The following is a 20212-nucleotide window of genomic DNA, read 5'->3' as shown; positions in this document are numbered from 1 at the left end:
TCGTAGTGACTGGGTGCTGCAGTGCGTCGTGTTTCGTTGAAACAGTGCCCTCGTTCAGATTTGTTTGGATGTGTAGAGATGATTACTTCTGTACCTAAGTACTTGAAACGCGTGTGCTGTTTTCCTGGAGAGGCTGTTTTGAATTTAGCATTGATTGTTCGGTCGACTGTGACATCTAGAAATGGCACTTTGTTGTTGTTCTCCTCTTTTGTGAATTTTATGCCAGGAAGGAGATTGTTGATGGTGTTGTACGTTTCCTCTCATTTGTTTCATTTTTTGATGACAGAAGTGTTTCATGGGCGTTTCGTTGATTTGTTTGTAGGGCTTGTTACTGAATATGAAGTGGGTGGTAAGGCACAGTTCCACGAGGTTGACAGTGTTATCTTTGCTGCTGAAGTTGGTTCTGTGTTTTCGTCTTTAGTTCTTCGAGTAGTGTCTTCAGTTTTCTTTGGCCACGTTGATGTTAATGGATGTGAACAGGGCTGTTATGTCAAAGGACAACATTATTCCATCCTCTTCTATCTTCGTGTCTTTGGTGTTCAGGAATTCTTGGATGGAGTAAATGGAGTGGCATGAATCTTCGACTTGGTGTTTTAGTCCTCAGTGTAGGCCTTTGACTCGTCTGTATATTGGTGTTCCAAGTCGTGAGACTATGGCCTGAGGGGGGCTCCTGGTTTGAAAAAGAGGAGAACAACAATAAACTGCATCTGAAGCACAGATGTCACAGTAGAGCGAACAGTCAATGGGGAACTTCAAACTAGCATCTACATAAAAACAACACACACAAACCAAATACTTAACCACAGAAGCAATCATCCCAACACCCACAAACGAAGCTGCATCAGGACATTATTTCAACGAGCCACTACACACTGCAGCACAGAGAAACTACGAAGACCACAAGAGAAATACGTATATAGTGTATTTAAGGAGAACGCGTCCCCAATAAACCCATTCCGCCGATTTCTCAGTGATGCTTCCAAGCTCACTCTCAAAAATTCGGTTTGTCCCTCCATTCTTTCCTGTTTGTTTTTTGTGGGTTTTGAAAGCTTTCCCAATCCTCTGACTGAGTATTGGAGTTGGGAAGGTAAAAACAATGACTGCAGATGCTGGAAACCAGATTCTGGATTAGTGGTGCTGGAAGAGCACAGCAGTTCAGGCAGCATCCAAGTAGCTTCGAAATCGACGTTTCAGGCAAAAGCTCTTCGTCAGGAATAAAGGCAGTGAGCCTGAAGCATGGAGAGATAAGCTTATGTCTCCATGCTTCAGGCTCACTGCCTTTATTCCTGACGAAGGGCTTTTGCCCGAAACGTCGATTTCGAAGCTGCTTGAATGCTGCCTGAATTGGAGTTGGGAAGTTATGTTGTGGCTGTACAGGACATTGGTGAGACCACTTTTAGAATATTGTGTGCAATTCTGGTGTTCCTCCAATCAGAAGGATATTGTGAAATTTGAAAGGGTTCTGAAGCACCAATGGGTCCACAGAGGGGAAGAGGCCCTTCTGCTGCCCTGAGTGTGGGAAGGCCTTCAGTGATTCCTCTGCCCTGCTGACGCACCAGTTGGTCCACACCGGGGAAGGCTGTTCTCCAGTCCCAAGTGCGAGATGGCCTTCAGCAGTTCTTCCCACCTGTTGAGACACCAGTGGGTCCACACTGAGAGGCCGTTCTTCTGCCCCAACTGCAGGAGGGGCATTGCTCTTTCCTCCGACGTACTGGCCCATTGGTGTGTCCAAATGGTAGAGAGGTCGTTCAGTTGCCCTATGTGCAGGAAGGCCTTCAGCAATTCCTCGGCCCTGCTGAGGCACCAGTCTATCCACACCGGGGAGAAGCCGTTCTCCTGCCCCGAATGTGGGAAGGTCTTTACCTGCTCCTCCACACTGCTGAATCACCAGCTGGACCACCCGGGGGTTTGGGGCAGGGGGGGGAGAGTGGCGGAGGAGGGGAGGCCATTCTGCTGCCCTAAGTGTGGGAAAGCCTTCATCAATTCCTCTGCCCTACTGAAGCACCAATGTGCCCACACCTGGGAGATGCCCTCCAGCTGGACCGAGTGTGGGAAGTGGTTCATGTTTTCCTACAACTTGCGGAAGCACCAGCGGGGGCACCAGCGCTCCCAGCAATCAGATCCCACCAGTGATGATGCCTTCAGTCACCTCCCAGGTCTGAACCTCCTGCCAGTTCTGACAGTGGGTGCAGTGGGAGAGTAGGTGGGCTGTTTTAGTCTTCTGCTGGACTGCAATTGCCTTCCCGACACCCCACAATCACAACTCCATGATGGCTCAGGGTTAGCACTCCTGCCTCATGGCACCAGGAACCCAGGAATAATTCCACCCTTGGGAGTCTGTGTGCAATTTATGGAGGGTAGGAAAATGGATCTGAGTGGGTTAGTTTTCGGAAGATCAGTGCAGATGTGTTCGGCTGAAGGACTTGTTTCCACATTGTGGGGGTTCTATGATTCTATGAGCTTTGCCTTCAGTGGACACTGTTTCTCATTGAGCCCGGGACTGCACATTGCCAATGAAATGATCCAGAGAAACCTAAGACCGCAAGACCATCGGAGAAGAAGTTTGGCCTACTCTGCCATTCGTTAGTAACAAAAGTATTGGATGAGATTAGCTACAGTGTGGAAACAGGCCATTTGTCCCAACAAGTCCACACCGACCCTCTGAAGTGTAACCCATCCAGACCCATTTCCCTCTGACTAATGTACCTAACTCTATGGGCAATTAAGCATGGCCCATCCACATGACCTGCACATCTTTGGTTTATGGAAGAAAACAGGACCACCCAGAGAAAACTCACTCAGACATTGGGAGAAAGTGCAAATTCCTCACAGACAGCCACCCAAGGCTGGAATCAAATCTGGGTCCCCGGCACTGTGAGGCTGCAGTGGTAATCACGGAGACACTACATATTGCAACCCGAAGTTGGCAAGCCGGGGGTTGGGAGAATACAGCAAGCCAGGCAGCACCAGGATGTGGAGTCGTCAGCGTTTTGGGTATTAACCCTTCTTCATGACTGAAAGAGTGACTTATCTATGAGAAAAGATTTACATGAATGTTGCTGGGGGTTGGAGGGTTTGAGCTACAGGGAGAGGCTGAATAACGTGGGGTTGTTTTCACTGGAGCATCGGAGGCAGAGAAGTGACCTAATAGCGGTTACAAAATCATGAGGGGCATGGACAGTGTAATAGACAATGTCCTTTCCTTGGGGTGGGGGAGTCCAGAACTAGAGGGCATAAGTTTAGGGTAAGAGGTGAAACAAATTAAAGGGACAACTTCTTCCTGCAGAGGGTGGTATATATATGAAATGAGCTGCCAGAGTATATCGGTCAGGTGCTGTCAAATGGGACTAGATTAATATAGGATATCAGGTCAGCATGGACAAGTTGGACCGAAGGGTCTGTTTCCATGCTGTACGTGTGTCTGACTACTGGTCCTGATGTAAGTTTAAAATAGAGTCCAAGTAACTTTGAATAGTTCAATCTTGTTGAGCTCACCTCCTGAAAAGTTTCAGATGAATCCCTCTGAGAGATACTGTTTAAACATGCTGAGTTGGACAAAGTATCCCATCAAGTTCAACACAAACCCAGAGTTGAAGAAGTCAGAAGTCAGAACACCAAGGGGACCAAAACTGATCACAATATTCCAGGTGCGGCCTGATCAACGTCCTGTATAACTACAACATAACTTGCCAACATCTATACTCACTTCCCTAACTGATGAAGGCCAGTGTGCTGAAACCTTTCTTCACTGCCTTGTGTACCGATGTAATCAGAGATATAGGACCGACTTTAAACTGATCCACGATCCAGCTGCTGGGAGCACAGAAGTAGAGAATTGCTGCGTGAGTGTGCTGGGCAGATAACCCAGAGGGCGATGGGTAAAAACCATGTGATTCTATTGCTCAATGTCTCTGTAAGCTGCTTTCATATACAAAGGTTCTCTGTTCTGCATCTTGCCTTTGCATCTGCTTCCCAAAGCTTCTTCAATGGAGGCGTGGCCGCTGGAGCCCAGGAGTTCAACAACCCCCCGGCGCTGGAGGAAGGTCCAAGCTTCAAGAAGCGAGGGGCGGGGGGTAAGGCTGGAGGTTGGATTTGCTCAAGGCTTGTATTTTTAACTCATTTAAATGGTACCTACTGTATGGGGCTATGGTTTACATTAAAACCGGAGGATCATATCAGAGGGTTTACATTTAGCAGTGGTGGTTGGTAAAATGCACTCTCTGGAGGAGCACTTTCTATGATGCTGCATTTCTTGCCCTCTGCCCTTTCCCCATTTCTTATATCCCATCTTGATTTTATATTTTTTTGGTCAAACTTAATTTCATATTAATCAGAATTGGTATTTATTCGCTGTGTGCTATTAATTTGTTTGTTCGAATATTGTAAGTCAAAATTAATGCTGTAACTTAATTTCTGATGTCAGAGTTTGACATTGAATGTGCAGTTGTGAATACCAGAAAGTTGTGAAAATAAATCAAGAACTTGTGGTTTTTAACAAAAAGAGCAGTTCACTGATATTCATGGCATCGTCTCATTTGGGTGTGATGATTCAAATCTGACCAACAAACCGTTTCATGCAGTCATCCAATTGAATAAAAAAATTCTTTCATTTAATTAAAGAAAAAAACTCTGGCAGGCTAAGATTTATGCAGTCTATTTATAAGATTATGTCCATTGCTCGCAATATGGTCTCATCCACATTGGGGAAACTGGACGCCAACGAGCGGAACATTTCAGGGAACAACTCTGGGACTCTAAATCTAAACGACACACCGCCCTGTGGCGGAACACTTTCACTCCCCCTCCCATTCCACCAAGGACATGCAAGTCCTGGGCCTCCTCCACTGCCAAATTCTTGCACACTTGTAGGAAAACACCTCAACTTCGGCTTTAGGACCCTCCAACCACATGGTATCAATGCAGATTTCATCAGTTTCCTTATTTCCTCTCCCCCACCTTCTCCCAGATCCAACCTTCCAATTCGACACCAACCTCTTGACCTGTCATACCTGTCCACCTTGCTTCTCACCTATTTGCTCCATCCTCATCTCTGACCTATCACCATCAATCCCTACCTCTATCTACCTATTGCACTCCCAGCTGCCTTCCCTCCAGCCCCACTTCCTTCCCATTTATCTCTCAGCCCCCTTGGGCCACCCTTTATTCCTGATGAAGAGCTTATGCTCTAAACCAAGACTGTGATGAAGCAACATCCTCAACAAATAGGAAATAGTTCCCAAGTCAGATTTCATCCCCTCTTCTGTTTCCCAGTTCTTTCAGAAATAAGGAATGTCTTTTTCTTCCACTAGAAAGTGGTCTTCCCCTTTGCGCTGTCTGAAGTGTTATCCCTCACCACTCCTTCAGACACCTTTTAAGAATCCTTTCAACCTGTTTTTCTAACAATTGTGGAGGTGACCACAAGCAAACATTTCACTCCTCCTCAATGCCCCATTTCTCCTCCTATGAGCCATTTTGTCATGTTGTCTCTGTTACAAACAGCCGAGTGCACTTGGTTTCTGAACTGAAATTTGGCCATTGAAGTGAACAGGATTAATATTTATCGATGGCTAGCTGTGTTTGCACTAACTGTAATTATCCACCAATATGATGTCTTTTGTTCCACCAAAACTGGAAACAATGATCTGTGTTTATATTGCAGTCGGATGTAGAAAATCATCCCAGCGATCTTCACGTTATTATAGTTTACTGAGGCCATAACATCATTACGTGGCAGTTTGATGTGACTAAAACCTGGATGGAAATCTCTAGATTATGTTGTAAAAATATCGGTATAACGTTATTCACACCCCGCGGTCACCAACTGAACGAAGCGGTTGTGTGTTTTAATCCCGTGATGAACAGTCTGTGTTTTACTTCTCACATTGCGGGGAGCTGAGCATTTACCCAAACAATGGGCACACCACCTCCCTACCACAGTGCTCACAAATCAAACTGACAGCAAAGATTCACGTGTGATCGAAAGTTTGCACAAAGAACTTTCGATACAACCGTTTTACGGAGTGAACGTGAACTTTCTTCATTTGAAATGTTAGATGTTGATTGTCGTGAGCCTGACGTGATTTGAACACGCAACCTTCTGAGGTGGAGTCAGACGCGCTACCGTTGCGCCACAAGCTCACAGATGGCCCATGCCCTCTATTCATGCTTAAGGGAAGTGATCGCACTACAATGATTTTACGTTCATGTCTGTTCTGTTTCTCCCCCTTCTCCTTCTGTCTCTCGAAACAATTTCCAACTCTCTCTCAATAAAAATCTGAAAGAACTGCGGATGCTGTATATCAGGAACAAAAAACAGGAGTTGCCGGTGACCCTTCCACAGAACAGATGGTGATTGGGAAAATGTCGGTTTATATGCAGGAGATATTGTGGGAGGAAGGCGGAGATCAGGACAGAGCTCAAAGCGAAGGAAGATCTGTTGGACAGAAAAAGGAGTTGATAACGATCTGCGTGGGAGGGTGAATAACTGTTAATGGAGACTGTTCGTGGCTAAGTAGTGTGGAATGACAGACTATGTGATAACAAGGCTTGGTGTGTGTGGCAGGGACGAGGATACTATGGAGTTCAGGCCCTCGAATTATTGAATTGGAATATTGGGACCGGAGGGATGTATGGTCCCCAAGTGAAATATTCAGTGCTCTCCGTTCTGCTGGTGCTGAGCTTCGCTGGGACAATGCAGCAAACCTGAGACAGAGATGTTGGCCAGGGAACAGGATGGGGTGTGGAATTGGCAGGCAACTGGAAGCTCAGGGTTTTTTTTGCGGGAAGAACGTAGATGTTCTGGGAAGCAGTCACCCAATTTATGCTTCGTTTTCCCCAATGTGGATGAGACCACATTGTGAGCAGCAAATGCAGTAGATTGGGTTGTGGGAAGAGCAGTTAAAGTGCTGCTTCACCTGGAAGGTAAGTTTGGGCCCTTGGATAGCGAGGAGGGAGCAGGTAAATGGGCTGGTGTCACACATTCGGCACTTGCAGGGGAAAGTGCAACTCAACCTGCAAGTTTACTTTGAGAAAATCCTGGACTTGAACTCCCAAGTCTCTTTGCATTTCGGATTTCTGAATTTTCTCCCCATAATCCTGTTCCAACAGTGAATATCTGGTGTCAGAGCAGCACCAGTGATTTCCTGACATATGGATTGTATTTGGGGATACCAAGGAATGTCAGGAACTGCGAGTATTTCAGGTGCAATCGTTATTCCTGGGGGAGGCAGAGAGGAATGTGGTGCGGTCCTGTAAACTCCAGAACTTTGATAACTTCCTGAGGCAGCAATAACTCCTTCTGGACCAAGAAACGAAAGGGCCAATGAGAAACTGCTACAAATAACATACATACATTCACTATCGCTGGGAAGGAGGAGGCAAAACAATGAGCTGTTCCTTTGGACAGATGAGATAATGGTGTTTAATAACTGTGTGACAAAAGGACAATTACTTCTGCCTGTAGAAGGAAGGCCTTGGCGTAAAAGGGGTTAATTGCAGGACAGGCTGTTTCAAAAAGGTGGAAAACCCTCAAGGATAAGAAGGTAAGCTACAGACCAGAGGTCTCCAGAAGGGTGGGGAGGTGGTGCCAGAATCTAAAGAATCGTTACACCACAAATCTGAAAGTGAGGGAATTCCACCCGAATTCAACTCCAGAATGATTTAGCAGCAGTACTTGGAAGAACAACACTGCATCAAACCCCTGTAAACTTCCAGAGATGGGCACTGTTAGTAGAAGCAATGTTAAATTCTGCCATCACTTGGGTGATAACCAAGATGGAGAGGGGTGGGGGCGGGGGGAGAGAGAGGCTGAACTTGCTTACTTGAGGAGTTTTATATTTTGGTTGCTACCTACAAAAAAGTGTAAATCATGGTTCAACAGTTGGTTGTCTGTGCAGTTTCTGAGTCAGTATTCAAATTAAAGCGATTCACCCACAACCAGAGTGAGAGGCTGGGATTAATAATGACTCCTTTGCATTCAGCAGGACGGCACGTCAATACTGTTATAAAGCGAATGCTGAATCCCCTCCCCTCTCTGAGATCTCAAACCGAAGCACCAAAAGAGGAGCGCATTGCTCTATAATCTATAAAATTAGTGTGAAAAGTGGTGTCATCTGTTCTAGTCTTAAAAACAAAAATAAATCCCTGACACTTTAAAATCAGGAAAAAGCAATTTACGTATCTAACTTGAATGGTGAACAACTGGACTAATCTGTTAACAAACCGAATAAATCCCTTCGAACTACTGACATTTCTGGCATAAAACAGGATTCTTGTCATATGCTGTTCCAATAAATACAAGACCCACTAATACAACAAGAAATAGAATTTAGTCTCTCTGATCACAGCCAGGTTACATGTCTTCCAGAATATTCTATGCATCCTTCTATTGAATCTTTTGTCAGGAATGTCTCCTCCAATTCCTGCTCTTCTGTTTTTTTTTTGTAAATGATGCTCTCTCATTCACAGATGACTGTCAGAGCTGATGTCTCTTTCTAGAGCTAAGTTTGGGCTAAGTTTTTACAGTAGGATTGGTCCTCTGTTGTCAGATTTAGGTTTAACAGGTTCTGGTAGCCAAAGGACCTGATTTAAATTAATTGTCTAAATTGAAAAGTCATTATCTCGGCCTGCTAACTGCACGACCTTTTGATAGAAATGTTTCAGCTTGTGTGCCCTCTGTTGTGATGATGTTAATCCTTTAAGAAGATTCTGTAGTTCTTGATTTTCTTTCCCAACAGGGGTTGTAAAAGGCAGAGGGTCTGATCCGTTTGGACTAAGGGACTTCACTAATTTAAAAGGGACTTCAAAACATTGCCCCTTACGTCCCTTTTAAATCTCTCATCCAGCCAAATAGCCACTCCCTGCAGCTCAAACCCTCCAACCCCCGGCAACATCCTGGTAAATTGTTTCTGATACAGAAGTCAATATTTTGGGAAGAACCCTTCTTCAGTCCTGAAGGAGGATTAATACCTGAAACACTAACTTCACCTCTTAATGCTGCCTGGCTTGCTGAGTTCTCCCAGCCTGCTCCTTGCCTACTTTGGGTTCCAGCAATCGCAATTTTTATTTTGTTTCTAACAAATGGCGGAGCAGACTCAATGGGCTGAATGGCCTAAAGTCTGCTCTTATGGTCTTAGCTTTCTGCGGATTGTTTCAGTGGATACGTGCACTCCCAGACTCCGAGCAGTGTTGCCCAATGGAAGCAAAGTTTAAGGAATCACAGAATCCCTACAGAATGTAAACAGGCCCTTTGGCCCAACAAGACAACACCAACCCTCCGTAGAGTTACCCACCCAGACCCATTCTCTTAACCCTATTACTTTATATTTACTCGGAGAAAGTGAGGACTGCAGATGCTGGAGATCACAGTCGAGAGTGTGGTGCTGGAAAAGCACAGCATATCATGCAGCATCCAAAGATCAGGGGAATCAACGTTTCAGGCATTATTCCTGATGAAGGACTTCTGCCCAAAACGTCGATTCTCCTGCGCCTCAAATTTTGCCTGACCTTCTGTGCTTTTCCAGCACCACACTCTTGACCAGTCTACATATACCCATCACTAATGCATCACACTTGCACATCCCTGAACACTATGGACAATTGAGCTAGGCTAACTCACCCTAACATGTACATCTTTGTATAGTGGGAGCAAAACCGGAACACCCGGAGGAAACCCATGCAGACACGGGAGAATCAAACAGTTGAATCAAACCCGGGTCCATGGCTCTATGAGGCAGCTGTGCTAACCACTGAGCCACCACGTCGCCCCGAACCACTTTAGGATTGCACTTGGGGGTGCGAGGCAGGGTGCAGTCCAGAAAATGTTTTTAAAAGCCCACTAACTTTCCCACTGCACCCATTGTCAGAGTGGGGCACAAGGTTTAGTCTACAGTAGCGTCACTGGCGGTATCCGGTTGTTGGGAGCACTGGTGCCCCCGCTGGTGTCTTCGCAAGTTGCTGGAAAATGTGAACCTCTTGCCGCACTCAGGGCAGCTGAATGGCCTCTCCCCTGTGTGGACCCGCCGGTGGGTCAGCAGGTTTGAGGAATCGCTAAGCCTTTCCTGCACTTACGGCAGTAAAACGGCTACACTCGCGTGTGGACCCACTGGTGGGTCAGTAGGTGGGAGAAGCGGTGAAAGCGTTTCTCGCACTCTGGGCAGGAGGACGGCTTCTCCCCGGTGTGGACCCACTGGTGCTTCAGCAGGTCAGAGGATTTGTTGAAGGCCTTCCCACAATCAGAGCAGTGGAAGGGCCTCTCCCGGGTGTGGACACGCTGATGCGCCAGCAAGTGGGAGGAGTGGGTGAAGCTGTTCCCGCACTCAGGGCAGGTGAATGGTCTCTCCCCAGTGTGGACCCGGCGGTGGTCCAGCAGGTGGGAAGAACGGATAAATCCCTTCCCACACTGTGGGCAGGAAAACGGCCTCTCCCTGGTGTGACTGCGCTGATGAATTTCCGGGGCAGATGGGACACTGAAGCCTTTCCCGCAGTCACCACACTTCCACGGTTTCTCCATGGGGCGAGATTCCTCTGGTTTCTCCATGGACAAAGCTTCAGCTGCACACAAATACATGTACAACCCCTCCCTGCCGTGAATTCCTCTTTCCAGGCTGTATAATTGTTACAGGCTGCACACTCAATGCGCTGCCATAGTAGCGTCTCTCACTGATGCTGAAAATGGACTGAAACAGAAAGCAAAGAGTTTTGCTCCTTCTCACAGAATCATAGTCGAAGATCGTTACAGTCCCAATGGATTGATTGATTGTCTGTCATTGACGTGAAAATGAGGACTACAGACGCTGGAGAGTCACTCAAAATGTGTGGTGCTGAAAATGCACAGAGGTCAGGCAGCATCCAAGGAGCAGGAGAGTTGCTGTTTTGGGCATAAGCCCTTCAACTATTGAATTTGAAACTTCAGTCTTCAGATCTTCAAATGCACTTGAAAAAAAGATTATGAAAGTCATCACTGTCAGTCAGGGTAGAAATTCAAAACAAGCAATTCTCCTTTATGCGGAACATTCTTTTGTAATTCCATGAAATTGAAAGCACCATTAACCCTACTCCAATTGCTCTACATTTACACCTGATTAATGCATCTAACCTACACATCCTGGACACTATGGACAATTTAACATGGCTAATTCACCCAAACCTGCACATCTTTGCATAGTGAGAAGAAACAGGTGCAGTGGAAGAAATCCGCCGCAAGCACCAGTCGGAGAATGTGCAATATCCACACAGACAACGGTCCCGAGGCTGGAATTGTACCTGGCTCCCTGGTGCCATGAGGCAGCAGCACTAACCACTGAGACACCGTACCTTCCTTTTCCAGTCCCGCCACCAAGTCACTCAGCTTGAGCTCAAGCAAAGCACTACGTTTAATTTTCGCTTCACGTTCACTGAACTTTCAGCCCGTCCCCACTTCCCCTCCGGGAAATGCAAAGAGCTGGGGGTTGCCACTTCAAATCCCTACAGTGCAGATTGAGGCCATTTGGCCCAACAAGTACATACCAACACTCCGAAGAGTAACCCACCCACACCCATTTCCCTACTCCTATCACTCTCCATTTACCTCCGACTAATATACATAACCCACACATCTCTGAATACTATGGGGCAATTTAGCATGGCCAATTCACCCTAACCTGCACAGCTTTCGACTGTGGGAGGAAACCGGAGCACCTGGATGAAACCCACACAGCTACAGGGGGGACAATGTACAAACTCCACACAGACAGTCACCTGAAGCTGGAGTCAAATCCTTGTCCCTGGTGCTGTGAGGCGGCAGTGCTAACCAGTGAGCCACGTGCTGCCCGTGTGTGCAGAAAGAGATGCAATGTGCCACTTTATTGACTGTACCGCACAGTGGATTGTTGAGTAAGGTCGAGTCTCGAAGATCTGGGAAGAGGTAGCCAACATTTAGGAGCGCATTGCGACAGATGCTGGAATCCGTCCTGAAAACAACAAATGCTGGAGATCACAGCTGGTCAAGCAGCATCCACATAGAGAGAGCAAGCTAACATTTCAGGTCTTAGAGATTTATAAAATCTTGCTGGATACAGAGAAAATGAATCTCAGGAGTCATTTCCCTGGAATGGGGGATTTCAAGACTAGCGGACATACTTTTAAGGTGAGAACAGCAAGATTTAAAAACAAAATAAGCGGCAACATTTCACACAGAGACAGCTTCATGTGTGGAATGAATTTCCAGAGGAAGTGGTAGATGCACTTACAGTCACAACATTTAAATGACATTTGGAATAGTACATGAATAAGAAATGTTCAGAGGGATATTGGGCCAAGCACATGTAGGTGGGTCGATTTTAGTTTGGGATTATGGTCGACATGGACTGGTTGGACTGAAGGATCTGTTTCCATGCTGTGTGACTCTGACTGGAAACAGTGGATATGGGGAAGATGTTTCCACCAGTAGGAGAAACGAGGACCAGAGGACACAGGCTCAGGGTGAAGGAGTGCCCTTCAGAACTGAGAGGAGGAGGAATTTCTTCAGCGAGACGATGGTGAATCTGTGCATCTCATTGCTGCAGAGCGCTGTGGAGGCCAAGTCATTGAGGGCATATAAGTCAGGGATAGATAGGTCTTTGATAAGTTAGGGGATAAAGGGTTACGAGGAGAAGGCAACAGAATGGGGTTAAGAAACATATCGGCCATGATCGACTGGTGGAGCAGACTCAATGGGCCAAATGGCGTTATTCTGCTCCTGTATATTGTAGTCTTAAAACTGGGCAGATTACTGAAGTGGTTTTCATGAACAATGTCAGAGTCCTGACGTAAAGTCGTAGAGGTGTACAGCATGGAAACAGATCCTTTAGTCCAACTCGTCCATGCCGACCAGTTATCCGAACCTAATCTCGTCCCATTTGCCAGGACTTAGCCACTATTGCTCTAAACCCTTCGTAATCATATACCCATCCAGATGCCTTTTAAATGCCGTAATTGTACTATCCTCCATCACTTACTCTGACACTCATCCCATACATGCACCACCCTCTACATGAAACACTTGCTCCTGAGGTCCCTTTGAAATTCTTTCCCCTCTCACTCTAAACCTATGACCTCTAATTCTGGACTCCACAAACAAGGGAAAAGACCTTGTCTGTTTATAAAATCATGAGGATTATAGATAGTATAAACGTGTGGAAGGTTTATTTCCAACCCCCCACCCCCTCCCGCCAAAGAAAAGCCACTTACGCATGGCACTCATCCACAGACTCTATCAGCAAACACATCGACCTGGACCCAATATACCGGCCACTACAGCAGATAGCTCGAACTGACAACCGGAAGCGGCAGAGACAGGCCACTATAAATGCCGGAGGAAACAGCACAGAAGCGCTTCACAGGAGGCTCCCAAGCACTGAGGATGTCACCTAGACAGGGGACGAAACGTTTGCAAGACAAATTCCCAGCTCGGCGAACAGAACCACAACAACGGGCTAAGGAATGACAGATGGAGTTTAATTTGGATGAATGTGAGGTACTGCATTTTGGAAAAGCAAACCAGGTAAGGTCCAAGGGAGTATTGCTGATCAAACAGACCTTGGAGTGCAGGTTCAAAGCACCTTGACAGTCGAGTCGCAGGTAGATAGAACATTGAGGACGGCATTTGGTATGCCTTCCATTATCGATCAGTAGTAAAGTTGAGAGGTCACGTTGCAGCTGTATAGGACACCTGGTTAGGCCACTTTCGGAATATTGTGTGCAATTCTGAACACCCGAGCTACAAATCTTCTCCCAAACTTTGAATTCCTTAGCCCATTGGCCCATCGGATCAAGATCCCGTTGTGATCTGAGGGAACCTTATTTGCTATCCACTACACCTCCAATTTTGGTTTTATCTACAAACTTACTAACATACCTCTTATGCTCACATCCAAATCATTCATATAAATGATAAAAAGTAGTGGAACTAGCACCAATCCTGTGGTACAACACTGGTCACAGGCCTCCAGTCTGAAAATCAACCCTTCACCACCATCCTCTGTCTTCCACCTTCAATCCAGATCTGTATCCAAATGGCTAGTTCTCCCTGTATTTCTCAGATCTAACCTTGCTAACCAGTCTCTCATGAGGAACCTTGTTAAATGCCTTTCTGAAGTCCATGGAGATCATGTCAACTGCTCTGCCCTCGTCAATCTCTTGCTACTTCTTCAAAAAACTCAAACAAGTTCGTGAGACATGATTTCTCACGTACAAAGCCATGCTGACTATCCCTAATCAGTCCTTGCCTTTCCAAAGGCATGTAAATCCCGTCCCTCAGGATTACCTCCAACAACTTGCCCTCTGGCAATGTCAGGCTCACTGGTTGATAGTTACCTGGCTTTTCCTTGCAATCTTTCGTAAATATTGGTACCATGTTAGACAACCTCCAGTCTTTCATCACCACACTTGTGACTATCAATGGTACAAATACCTCAGCAAGGGACCCAACAATCACTTCTCTAGCTTCCCACAGAGTTCTAGGGTACACTTGATCAGATCCTGGGGATTTATCCACTTGCATGCATTTCAAGACATCCAGCACCACCTCCTTTGTAGTATAGACATTTTTACATTTTTCAAGATATCATCTGTTTCCTCACATTCTATTTCTTCCATGTCCTTCCCTACAGTACACACCGATGCAAAATACTTGTTTATTATCTACCCCAACTCCTGCAGCTCCACACATAGGCTGTCTTGCTGATCTTTGAGGGGCCCTGTTCTCTCCCTACTTACCCTTTTCTCCTTAATGTATTTATAAAAACCCTTTTATTCTCCTTAACTCTACTTGTCGAAGTTATCTCATGTTCCCTTTTTGCCCTCCTGAGTTTACTCTTAAGCATACTCCAACTGCCTTTGTACTGTCAGGATTCACTCAATCTCTCCTGTCTATACTTGACATATGCTTCCTTCTTTTTCTGAACCAAAAGCTCAATTCCTCGAGTCATTCAACATGCACTACACCTACCAGCCTCCCCTTTCACCCTAGGTTCTAGATTAGATTGCTGCTGGAGAAACACAGCAGTTCAGGCAGCATCTGAGGAGCAGGAAAATCGATGGTTTGGGCAAAAGCCCTTCGTCTAATCAATAATCTGGTTTCCAGGATCTGCAGTCCTTGTTTTTAACTAGTTTTTCCCCTTTCACCCTAACAGGAATATACTGTCTCTGGACTCTCAGTTTCTTATTTTTGAAGGTTTCTCATTTTTGAGCAATCCCTTTACCTGCGAACATCTGCTCCCAGTTAGTTTTTGAAAGATCTTGCCTAATACCAAGTTAGCCATCCTCCAATTAGATCTAGTGTATATTTTATCATCACTCTTTTATAGCTCATACAATTATGGTCACTGGCCCCAAAGTGCTCCTCCACTGACAGGTCAGTCACCTGCCCTGCCTTATTTCCCAAGAGTCGGTCACGTTTTGCACCTTCACTAGTCAGAACGTCCACTCACTGAATCAGACAATTTTGTTGTACACATTTAAATTCCTCTTCATCTAAACCCTAAACACTATGGTAGTCCCAGTCTATGTTTGGAAAGTTAAAATCCCTGACCATAACCACCCTATTATTATTACAGATAATTGAAATCTCCCTGCAATCTTTTTCTCAATTTCCCTCTGACTATAAGGGAGTCTGTAATACAATCCCAATAAGGTGATCATCCCTTTTCTTATTTCTCAGTTCCACCCAAATAAGCTTCCTGCATGTATACCCAGGAATATCCTCCATAAGCACAGTAATATATCGCTGATTAAAAAAAGCCACTCTACCTCCTCTCCTGCCCCCCTTTCTATCCTTACAATAGCATGTGTGTTCTGGAACATTAAGCTGCCAGTCCTGTCCATCCTTGAGCTATGTTTCTGTAACTGACATGATATCTCAGTCCCAAGTTCCTAACCATCATCTGCCTTCCCTGTTTAGCCTCTTGCAATTGAAATAAATGCAGTTTAATTTACTAGTCCTACCTTGTTCTCTGCTTTGTTACTTCCTGCTCTAATTGTTTGACTCAATCCCTTTCCCAACTGGACCAGTCACAGATTGATCTCTTTGCTCACTATTTCTCTGGGTCGAGCAATCCCTGCCCCCCACCCACCCCCACCTTACTAGTTTAAATCCTCCTGAGCAGCTCTCACAAATATCCCAGCAATATATTAGTCCCTTTCCAATTCGGGTGCGATCGATCCTTCTTGTACAGGTCTTTTCTACCCCAGAAGAGATTCCAATATTCACATTTTTGGATCCTTTCTCCCATGCACCAGTTCCTCAGCCACACATTCATCTGCCCTGTCCACCTATTCTCACCCTCACTAGCAACATTCCCCATTAACTGGTTAAGTCCTGGATTGCTTTCCTAAAATGCAACACCTCACGTTTGTCTAAATTAAACTCCATCTGCCAATCCTCGGTCCGTTATCCCGTCCGATCGATTATAATTTATAGCAAACTCTCTTTCCTCCCTTATTCCCTAAAAGCTGAAAATCTCCATCCCACACACTCTCCTTTCATTCTCATTTTACTGAACCTAATCCCTGCTCTGCCTCATCCTGAAAAGTCTGGTTCATGCTGATTAACAGGCCTACACTCAGGGGGGATTTAATTGAAACATAAGAATGCTGAACGGCTTGGACAGAGTGCATGTTGGGTGAGATGTTTCCGGTGGTAGGAGAGATGAGGACTTGAGGACACAGCCTTCGAGTGAACGGAAGTTTTTTTCGAACGGAGATAAGAAGAAACTTCTTCAGCCAGACAGTGGCGAATCTATGAAATTTACTGCCACAGAAAGCTGTTCTAGCCAAGTCACTGAGTACATTTAAGACTGAAACAGACAGGTTCTTGAGTATCAAGGGGAGAAAGCTGGAGAATTGGGTTGAGAAACTTATCAGCCATGATTGAATGGTGGAGCAGACCCAGTGGACTGATTGGCCTAATTTCTGCTCCTGTGTCTATGGTCTCCTGCTGTTTTGGACACAGTGAGAGAAACTTGGGAGCAGGAGTAGGCCATTTGGTCTTTCAGCCTGCACCAGCATTCAACAGATCATGACTGGATATTAATCTGCCGACATCTAGGTGGATAAACTGGGATTTTCTTTCACTGGAGCATAGGATACTGAGAGGTGAACTTACAGAGGATTATAAAATCACGAAGGATAGAGATGTCCTTTCGCTCAGATGTGAGCTTCAAGATTAGGGAGCAAATTTTTAAGGTGAGAGGAGAAAGATTTTAAAAGGACATCAGAAGCACCCTTTTTAAAGAGTGGTTTGTGTGTGGAATGGATGTCCAGAGAAAATCCAGAGGTCAGATCAGTTTTCCTTCGTGTGAATCCAAGGAATGCGATGGGTCAGATGTAGGACCAGGCCGTGCACTCAGAGCATGTGCAGATCAACTGGCAGAGGTCTTCTCGGATATCTTCAACCTCTTCCTGCAGCAGGTGATTGTCCCTGCCTGTTTCAAGAGGGCCAACATCATCCCTGTGCCTCAGAAGACTCATGCAACATGTCTCAATGACTACCGCCCAGTTTCCCTAACTTTGGTGGTGATGAATTGCAATTAAAAGCTGGTCATGGCATTAATCTTGCAGCCTTCTCACCACTCTTGGCAAATTGGGATCCACGTCAGATGCCATATCATTTGCCCTTCCCTCCTCCCTAGAACATCTTGACACCAAGAACAGGTACGTAAGAATCCTACTTGACTACAGTTCAGCCTTCAACACTATTATCCCCTCGAGACTGATTACTAAACTTCATGATCTCGGACTAAGCCCCACTCTCTGCAACTGGATCCTCAGTTTCCTGACCCACAGGCCACAATCAGTGAAGATTGCGGACAATATTTGATCCTCACTAACACTCAACACTGGAGCCCTCCAGGGGGGCATACTCAGCCCCCTACTGTACTCACTGTATACCCATGACTGCATCAACAAATACAAGACTAATGCCATTTACAAGTTCACTGGCACCACCAGAGTCAGTCAAATCTCAGATGGCAACAAAACAGACTGCAGACGGGAGGTGGAAGACCTGGAAAAATGATGCACTGAAAACAACCTAGATTTCAATGCGAGCAAAACCAAGAAACTCGTTATTGACTTTTGGCGGGATGTTACTCATGGCCTCATACATATTAACAGCACAGAGGTGGAATGAGAGGAGAGTGTCAAGCTCCTGGGAGTGGTCATCCACAACTAGCTGTCTTGGATGTACCACTACCTAGTATGGCAACTGTACCATTCAAGATTGGAGATGGTTACAGAGAGTGGTGAACTCAGCCCAGACAACCACAAAGGCCAACTTCCAATCTACAGAATCCATCTACCAGGCCTGCTGTCAAGGGAAGGCCACCAGCATTCTTAAAGATCCATCCCACTCCGGCAATGTTTGTCCACAACTTCTACCATTGGGGAGAAGGTACAGAAGCCTGAACACACGCACCAGCCAGTTTTGTAACAGTTTCTACCCTACTATTGTTAGAACACTGAATGGACTCTAAAACTCTCAGGATTTGCCCGAACCTGTGTCTTTGTTTTTGCCACTGTTTACCTATTATTTACTATGCCACTTAACTCTGTGATCCTACATTTTGATCGCAAGACAATGCTTTTCACTGTGCCTCAGTACATGTGACAATAAATAAATTCAATTCAGTTCAAGTGGTGGGTGTAGTCCAGTTAAAAGGGTTAAAAAGCATTTGGATCAGCACATGAATAGGAATGGTTCAGAGGGATATGGGCCAAACACTGGCAGGTGCAACTAGTTTAGTTTGAGAACATAGTCAGCATGGACTAGTTGGATAGAACAGTCTGTTTCTGCACTGTCTGACTGTCTAACTGTTCTATACTGGTCTTAAACCCATTTTCTTTCCTCCCCCATAACCATCCACTTCCTTGTTGACAAAAATTCAAATGAACTCAGCCTTGAATATATTCAATGACTCCCCTCCCCCCCAACTGCAGGAAGATATCTCCACATCTGAACTCAATTCCTCTTGCTAATGTACCACTTGCCTTGCTCATTGCTTGCTGATATAGAAGGACGCTGAGGCCTGTTTGTACATCAACACATCATTCCCGATGAAGGGCTCGTGCCTGAAATGTGGAATCTCCTGCTTCTCAGGCGCTGCCTGAACCTGCTATGCTTTTCCATCCCAACACTTTTCGACTCTGATCTCCAGCATATGCAGTCCTCACTTTCTTCACATCCCAATATATCACTATTTAAGGAATGTGTCTCCTTTCTGCTTTTTTTTTTAAACAGCAAATGCGATAACTTCACATTGTGCTACTGCATTTGCCATGTGTTTGCTAATTGAGACACAATCTTGGACCAACTTTTCCAGAGTCTCTCCCCTCGCCGGGATTCACTCCCTTTCCTTTCAATTGCTGCAAAACAAAAATTGAACCCCAGAATGAAGAAAAAAATGGAAAAGGGGGTGAGAAAAGAAAGTGCCATACTCACAGATGTTGGACAGAGGAAGGAAGTTGCATTCTAGCATGAAGCTCAATCTTTATTCAGAGAGGAACAACAGCAGTAGCAATTTCAGAAGCCCATGGTCAAACTTCCTCTTCAGACAATAGCGGGGCTCTGATTGACAAAAGAACCAGGCTCCTTCCGCTCATCCCGAGCTCCCCATTGGTCCATCAAAAGAAGGTCGCGGTCCGTAAATGGGACAGCGCAGAGCATGCGCATTTCTTGTTAACACCGCTGAACATGCTCAGTACTTACTGACACCGAGGAGTATGCGCAGTGTGGTCTGTGGCGATGCTGGTGTTGCTGACAAGATTTTGTACCCGAATGTCAAATGTCAACAGGAGTTTAAAAAAAAGCTGAAGCCACATTTTTTTTAACCTGTAGCTCGACATTTTATTGCGTTTGCATTTTGTGTGACTCCTCAACTTTTGAATGTCTTTTCCCCAGGGTGGGGGAATCCCAAGCTCGAGGGCATAGATTTCGGTTGAGAGGGAAAAGATTTAAAAGGGACCTCAGGGTCAGAAAAAACAGTTGGAAAGTTAATTCCCCTCAACAAATGCCCCCTCTTATGCCCTGAACAAGATAGAATGTTCACAGCCTATTAATCATGAGTCGCAATGATGTTGTGAAACTTAGAAGGGTTCAAAAACGATTTATAAATATGTTGCAAAGGTTGGAGGGGTTCAGCTGCAGGGAGAGGCTGAATAGGCTGGGGCTATTTTTCATACAGCATTGGATGCTGAGGGT

General features: G+C 45.6%; 1 long non-coding RNA gene and 1 other non-coding gene across 3 annotated transcripts; both read right to left on the bottom strand.

The window, feature by feature from the left end:
• Positions 1-361: 361 nt before the first annotated feature.
• Positions 362-19583, bottom strand: LOC140460958 (uncharacterized). Of its 2 annotated transcripts, none has more exons than XR_011954420.1 (3): positions 19454-19583; positions 11737-11948; positions 362-670 (listed from the first exon to the last, which is right to left on the bottom strand). It is a non-coding gene; the product is annotated as an uncharacterized lncRNA (long non-coding RNA). The 2 variants fall into 2 exon arrangements; XR_011954421.1 differs by lacking the exon at positions 362-670 and adding an exon at positions 9471-10932.
• trnaw-cca (transfer RNA tryptophan (anticodon CCA)) lies at positions 6067-6138 on the bottom strand. Its single transcript has one exon. It is a non-coding gene; the product is annotated as a tRNA-Trp (tRNA).
• Positions 19584-20212: the final 629 nt, after the last annotated feature.

This window comes from Chiloscyllium punctatum, chromosome 36 (genome assembly GCF_047496795.1).
Source record: "Chiloscyllium punctatum isolate Juve2018m chromosome 36, sChiPun1.3, whole genome shotgun sequence".
In the NCBI taxonomy this organism is placed as follows: Eukaryota; Metazoa; Chordata; class Chondrichthyes; order Orectolobiformes; family Hemiscylliidae; genus Chiloscyllium; species Chiloscyllium punctatum.
Note: the sequence above shows the minus strand (reverse complement) of the source record. Positions and strands in the feature narration are given on the sequence as shown.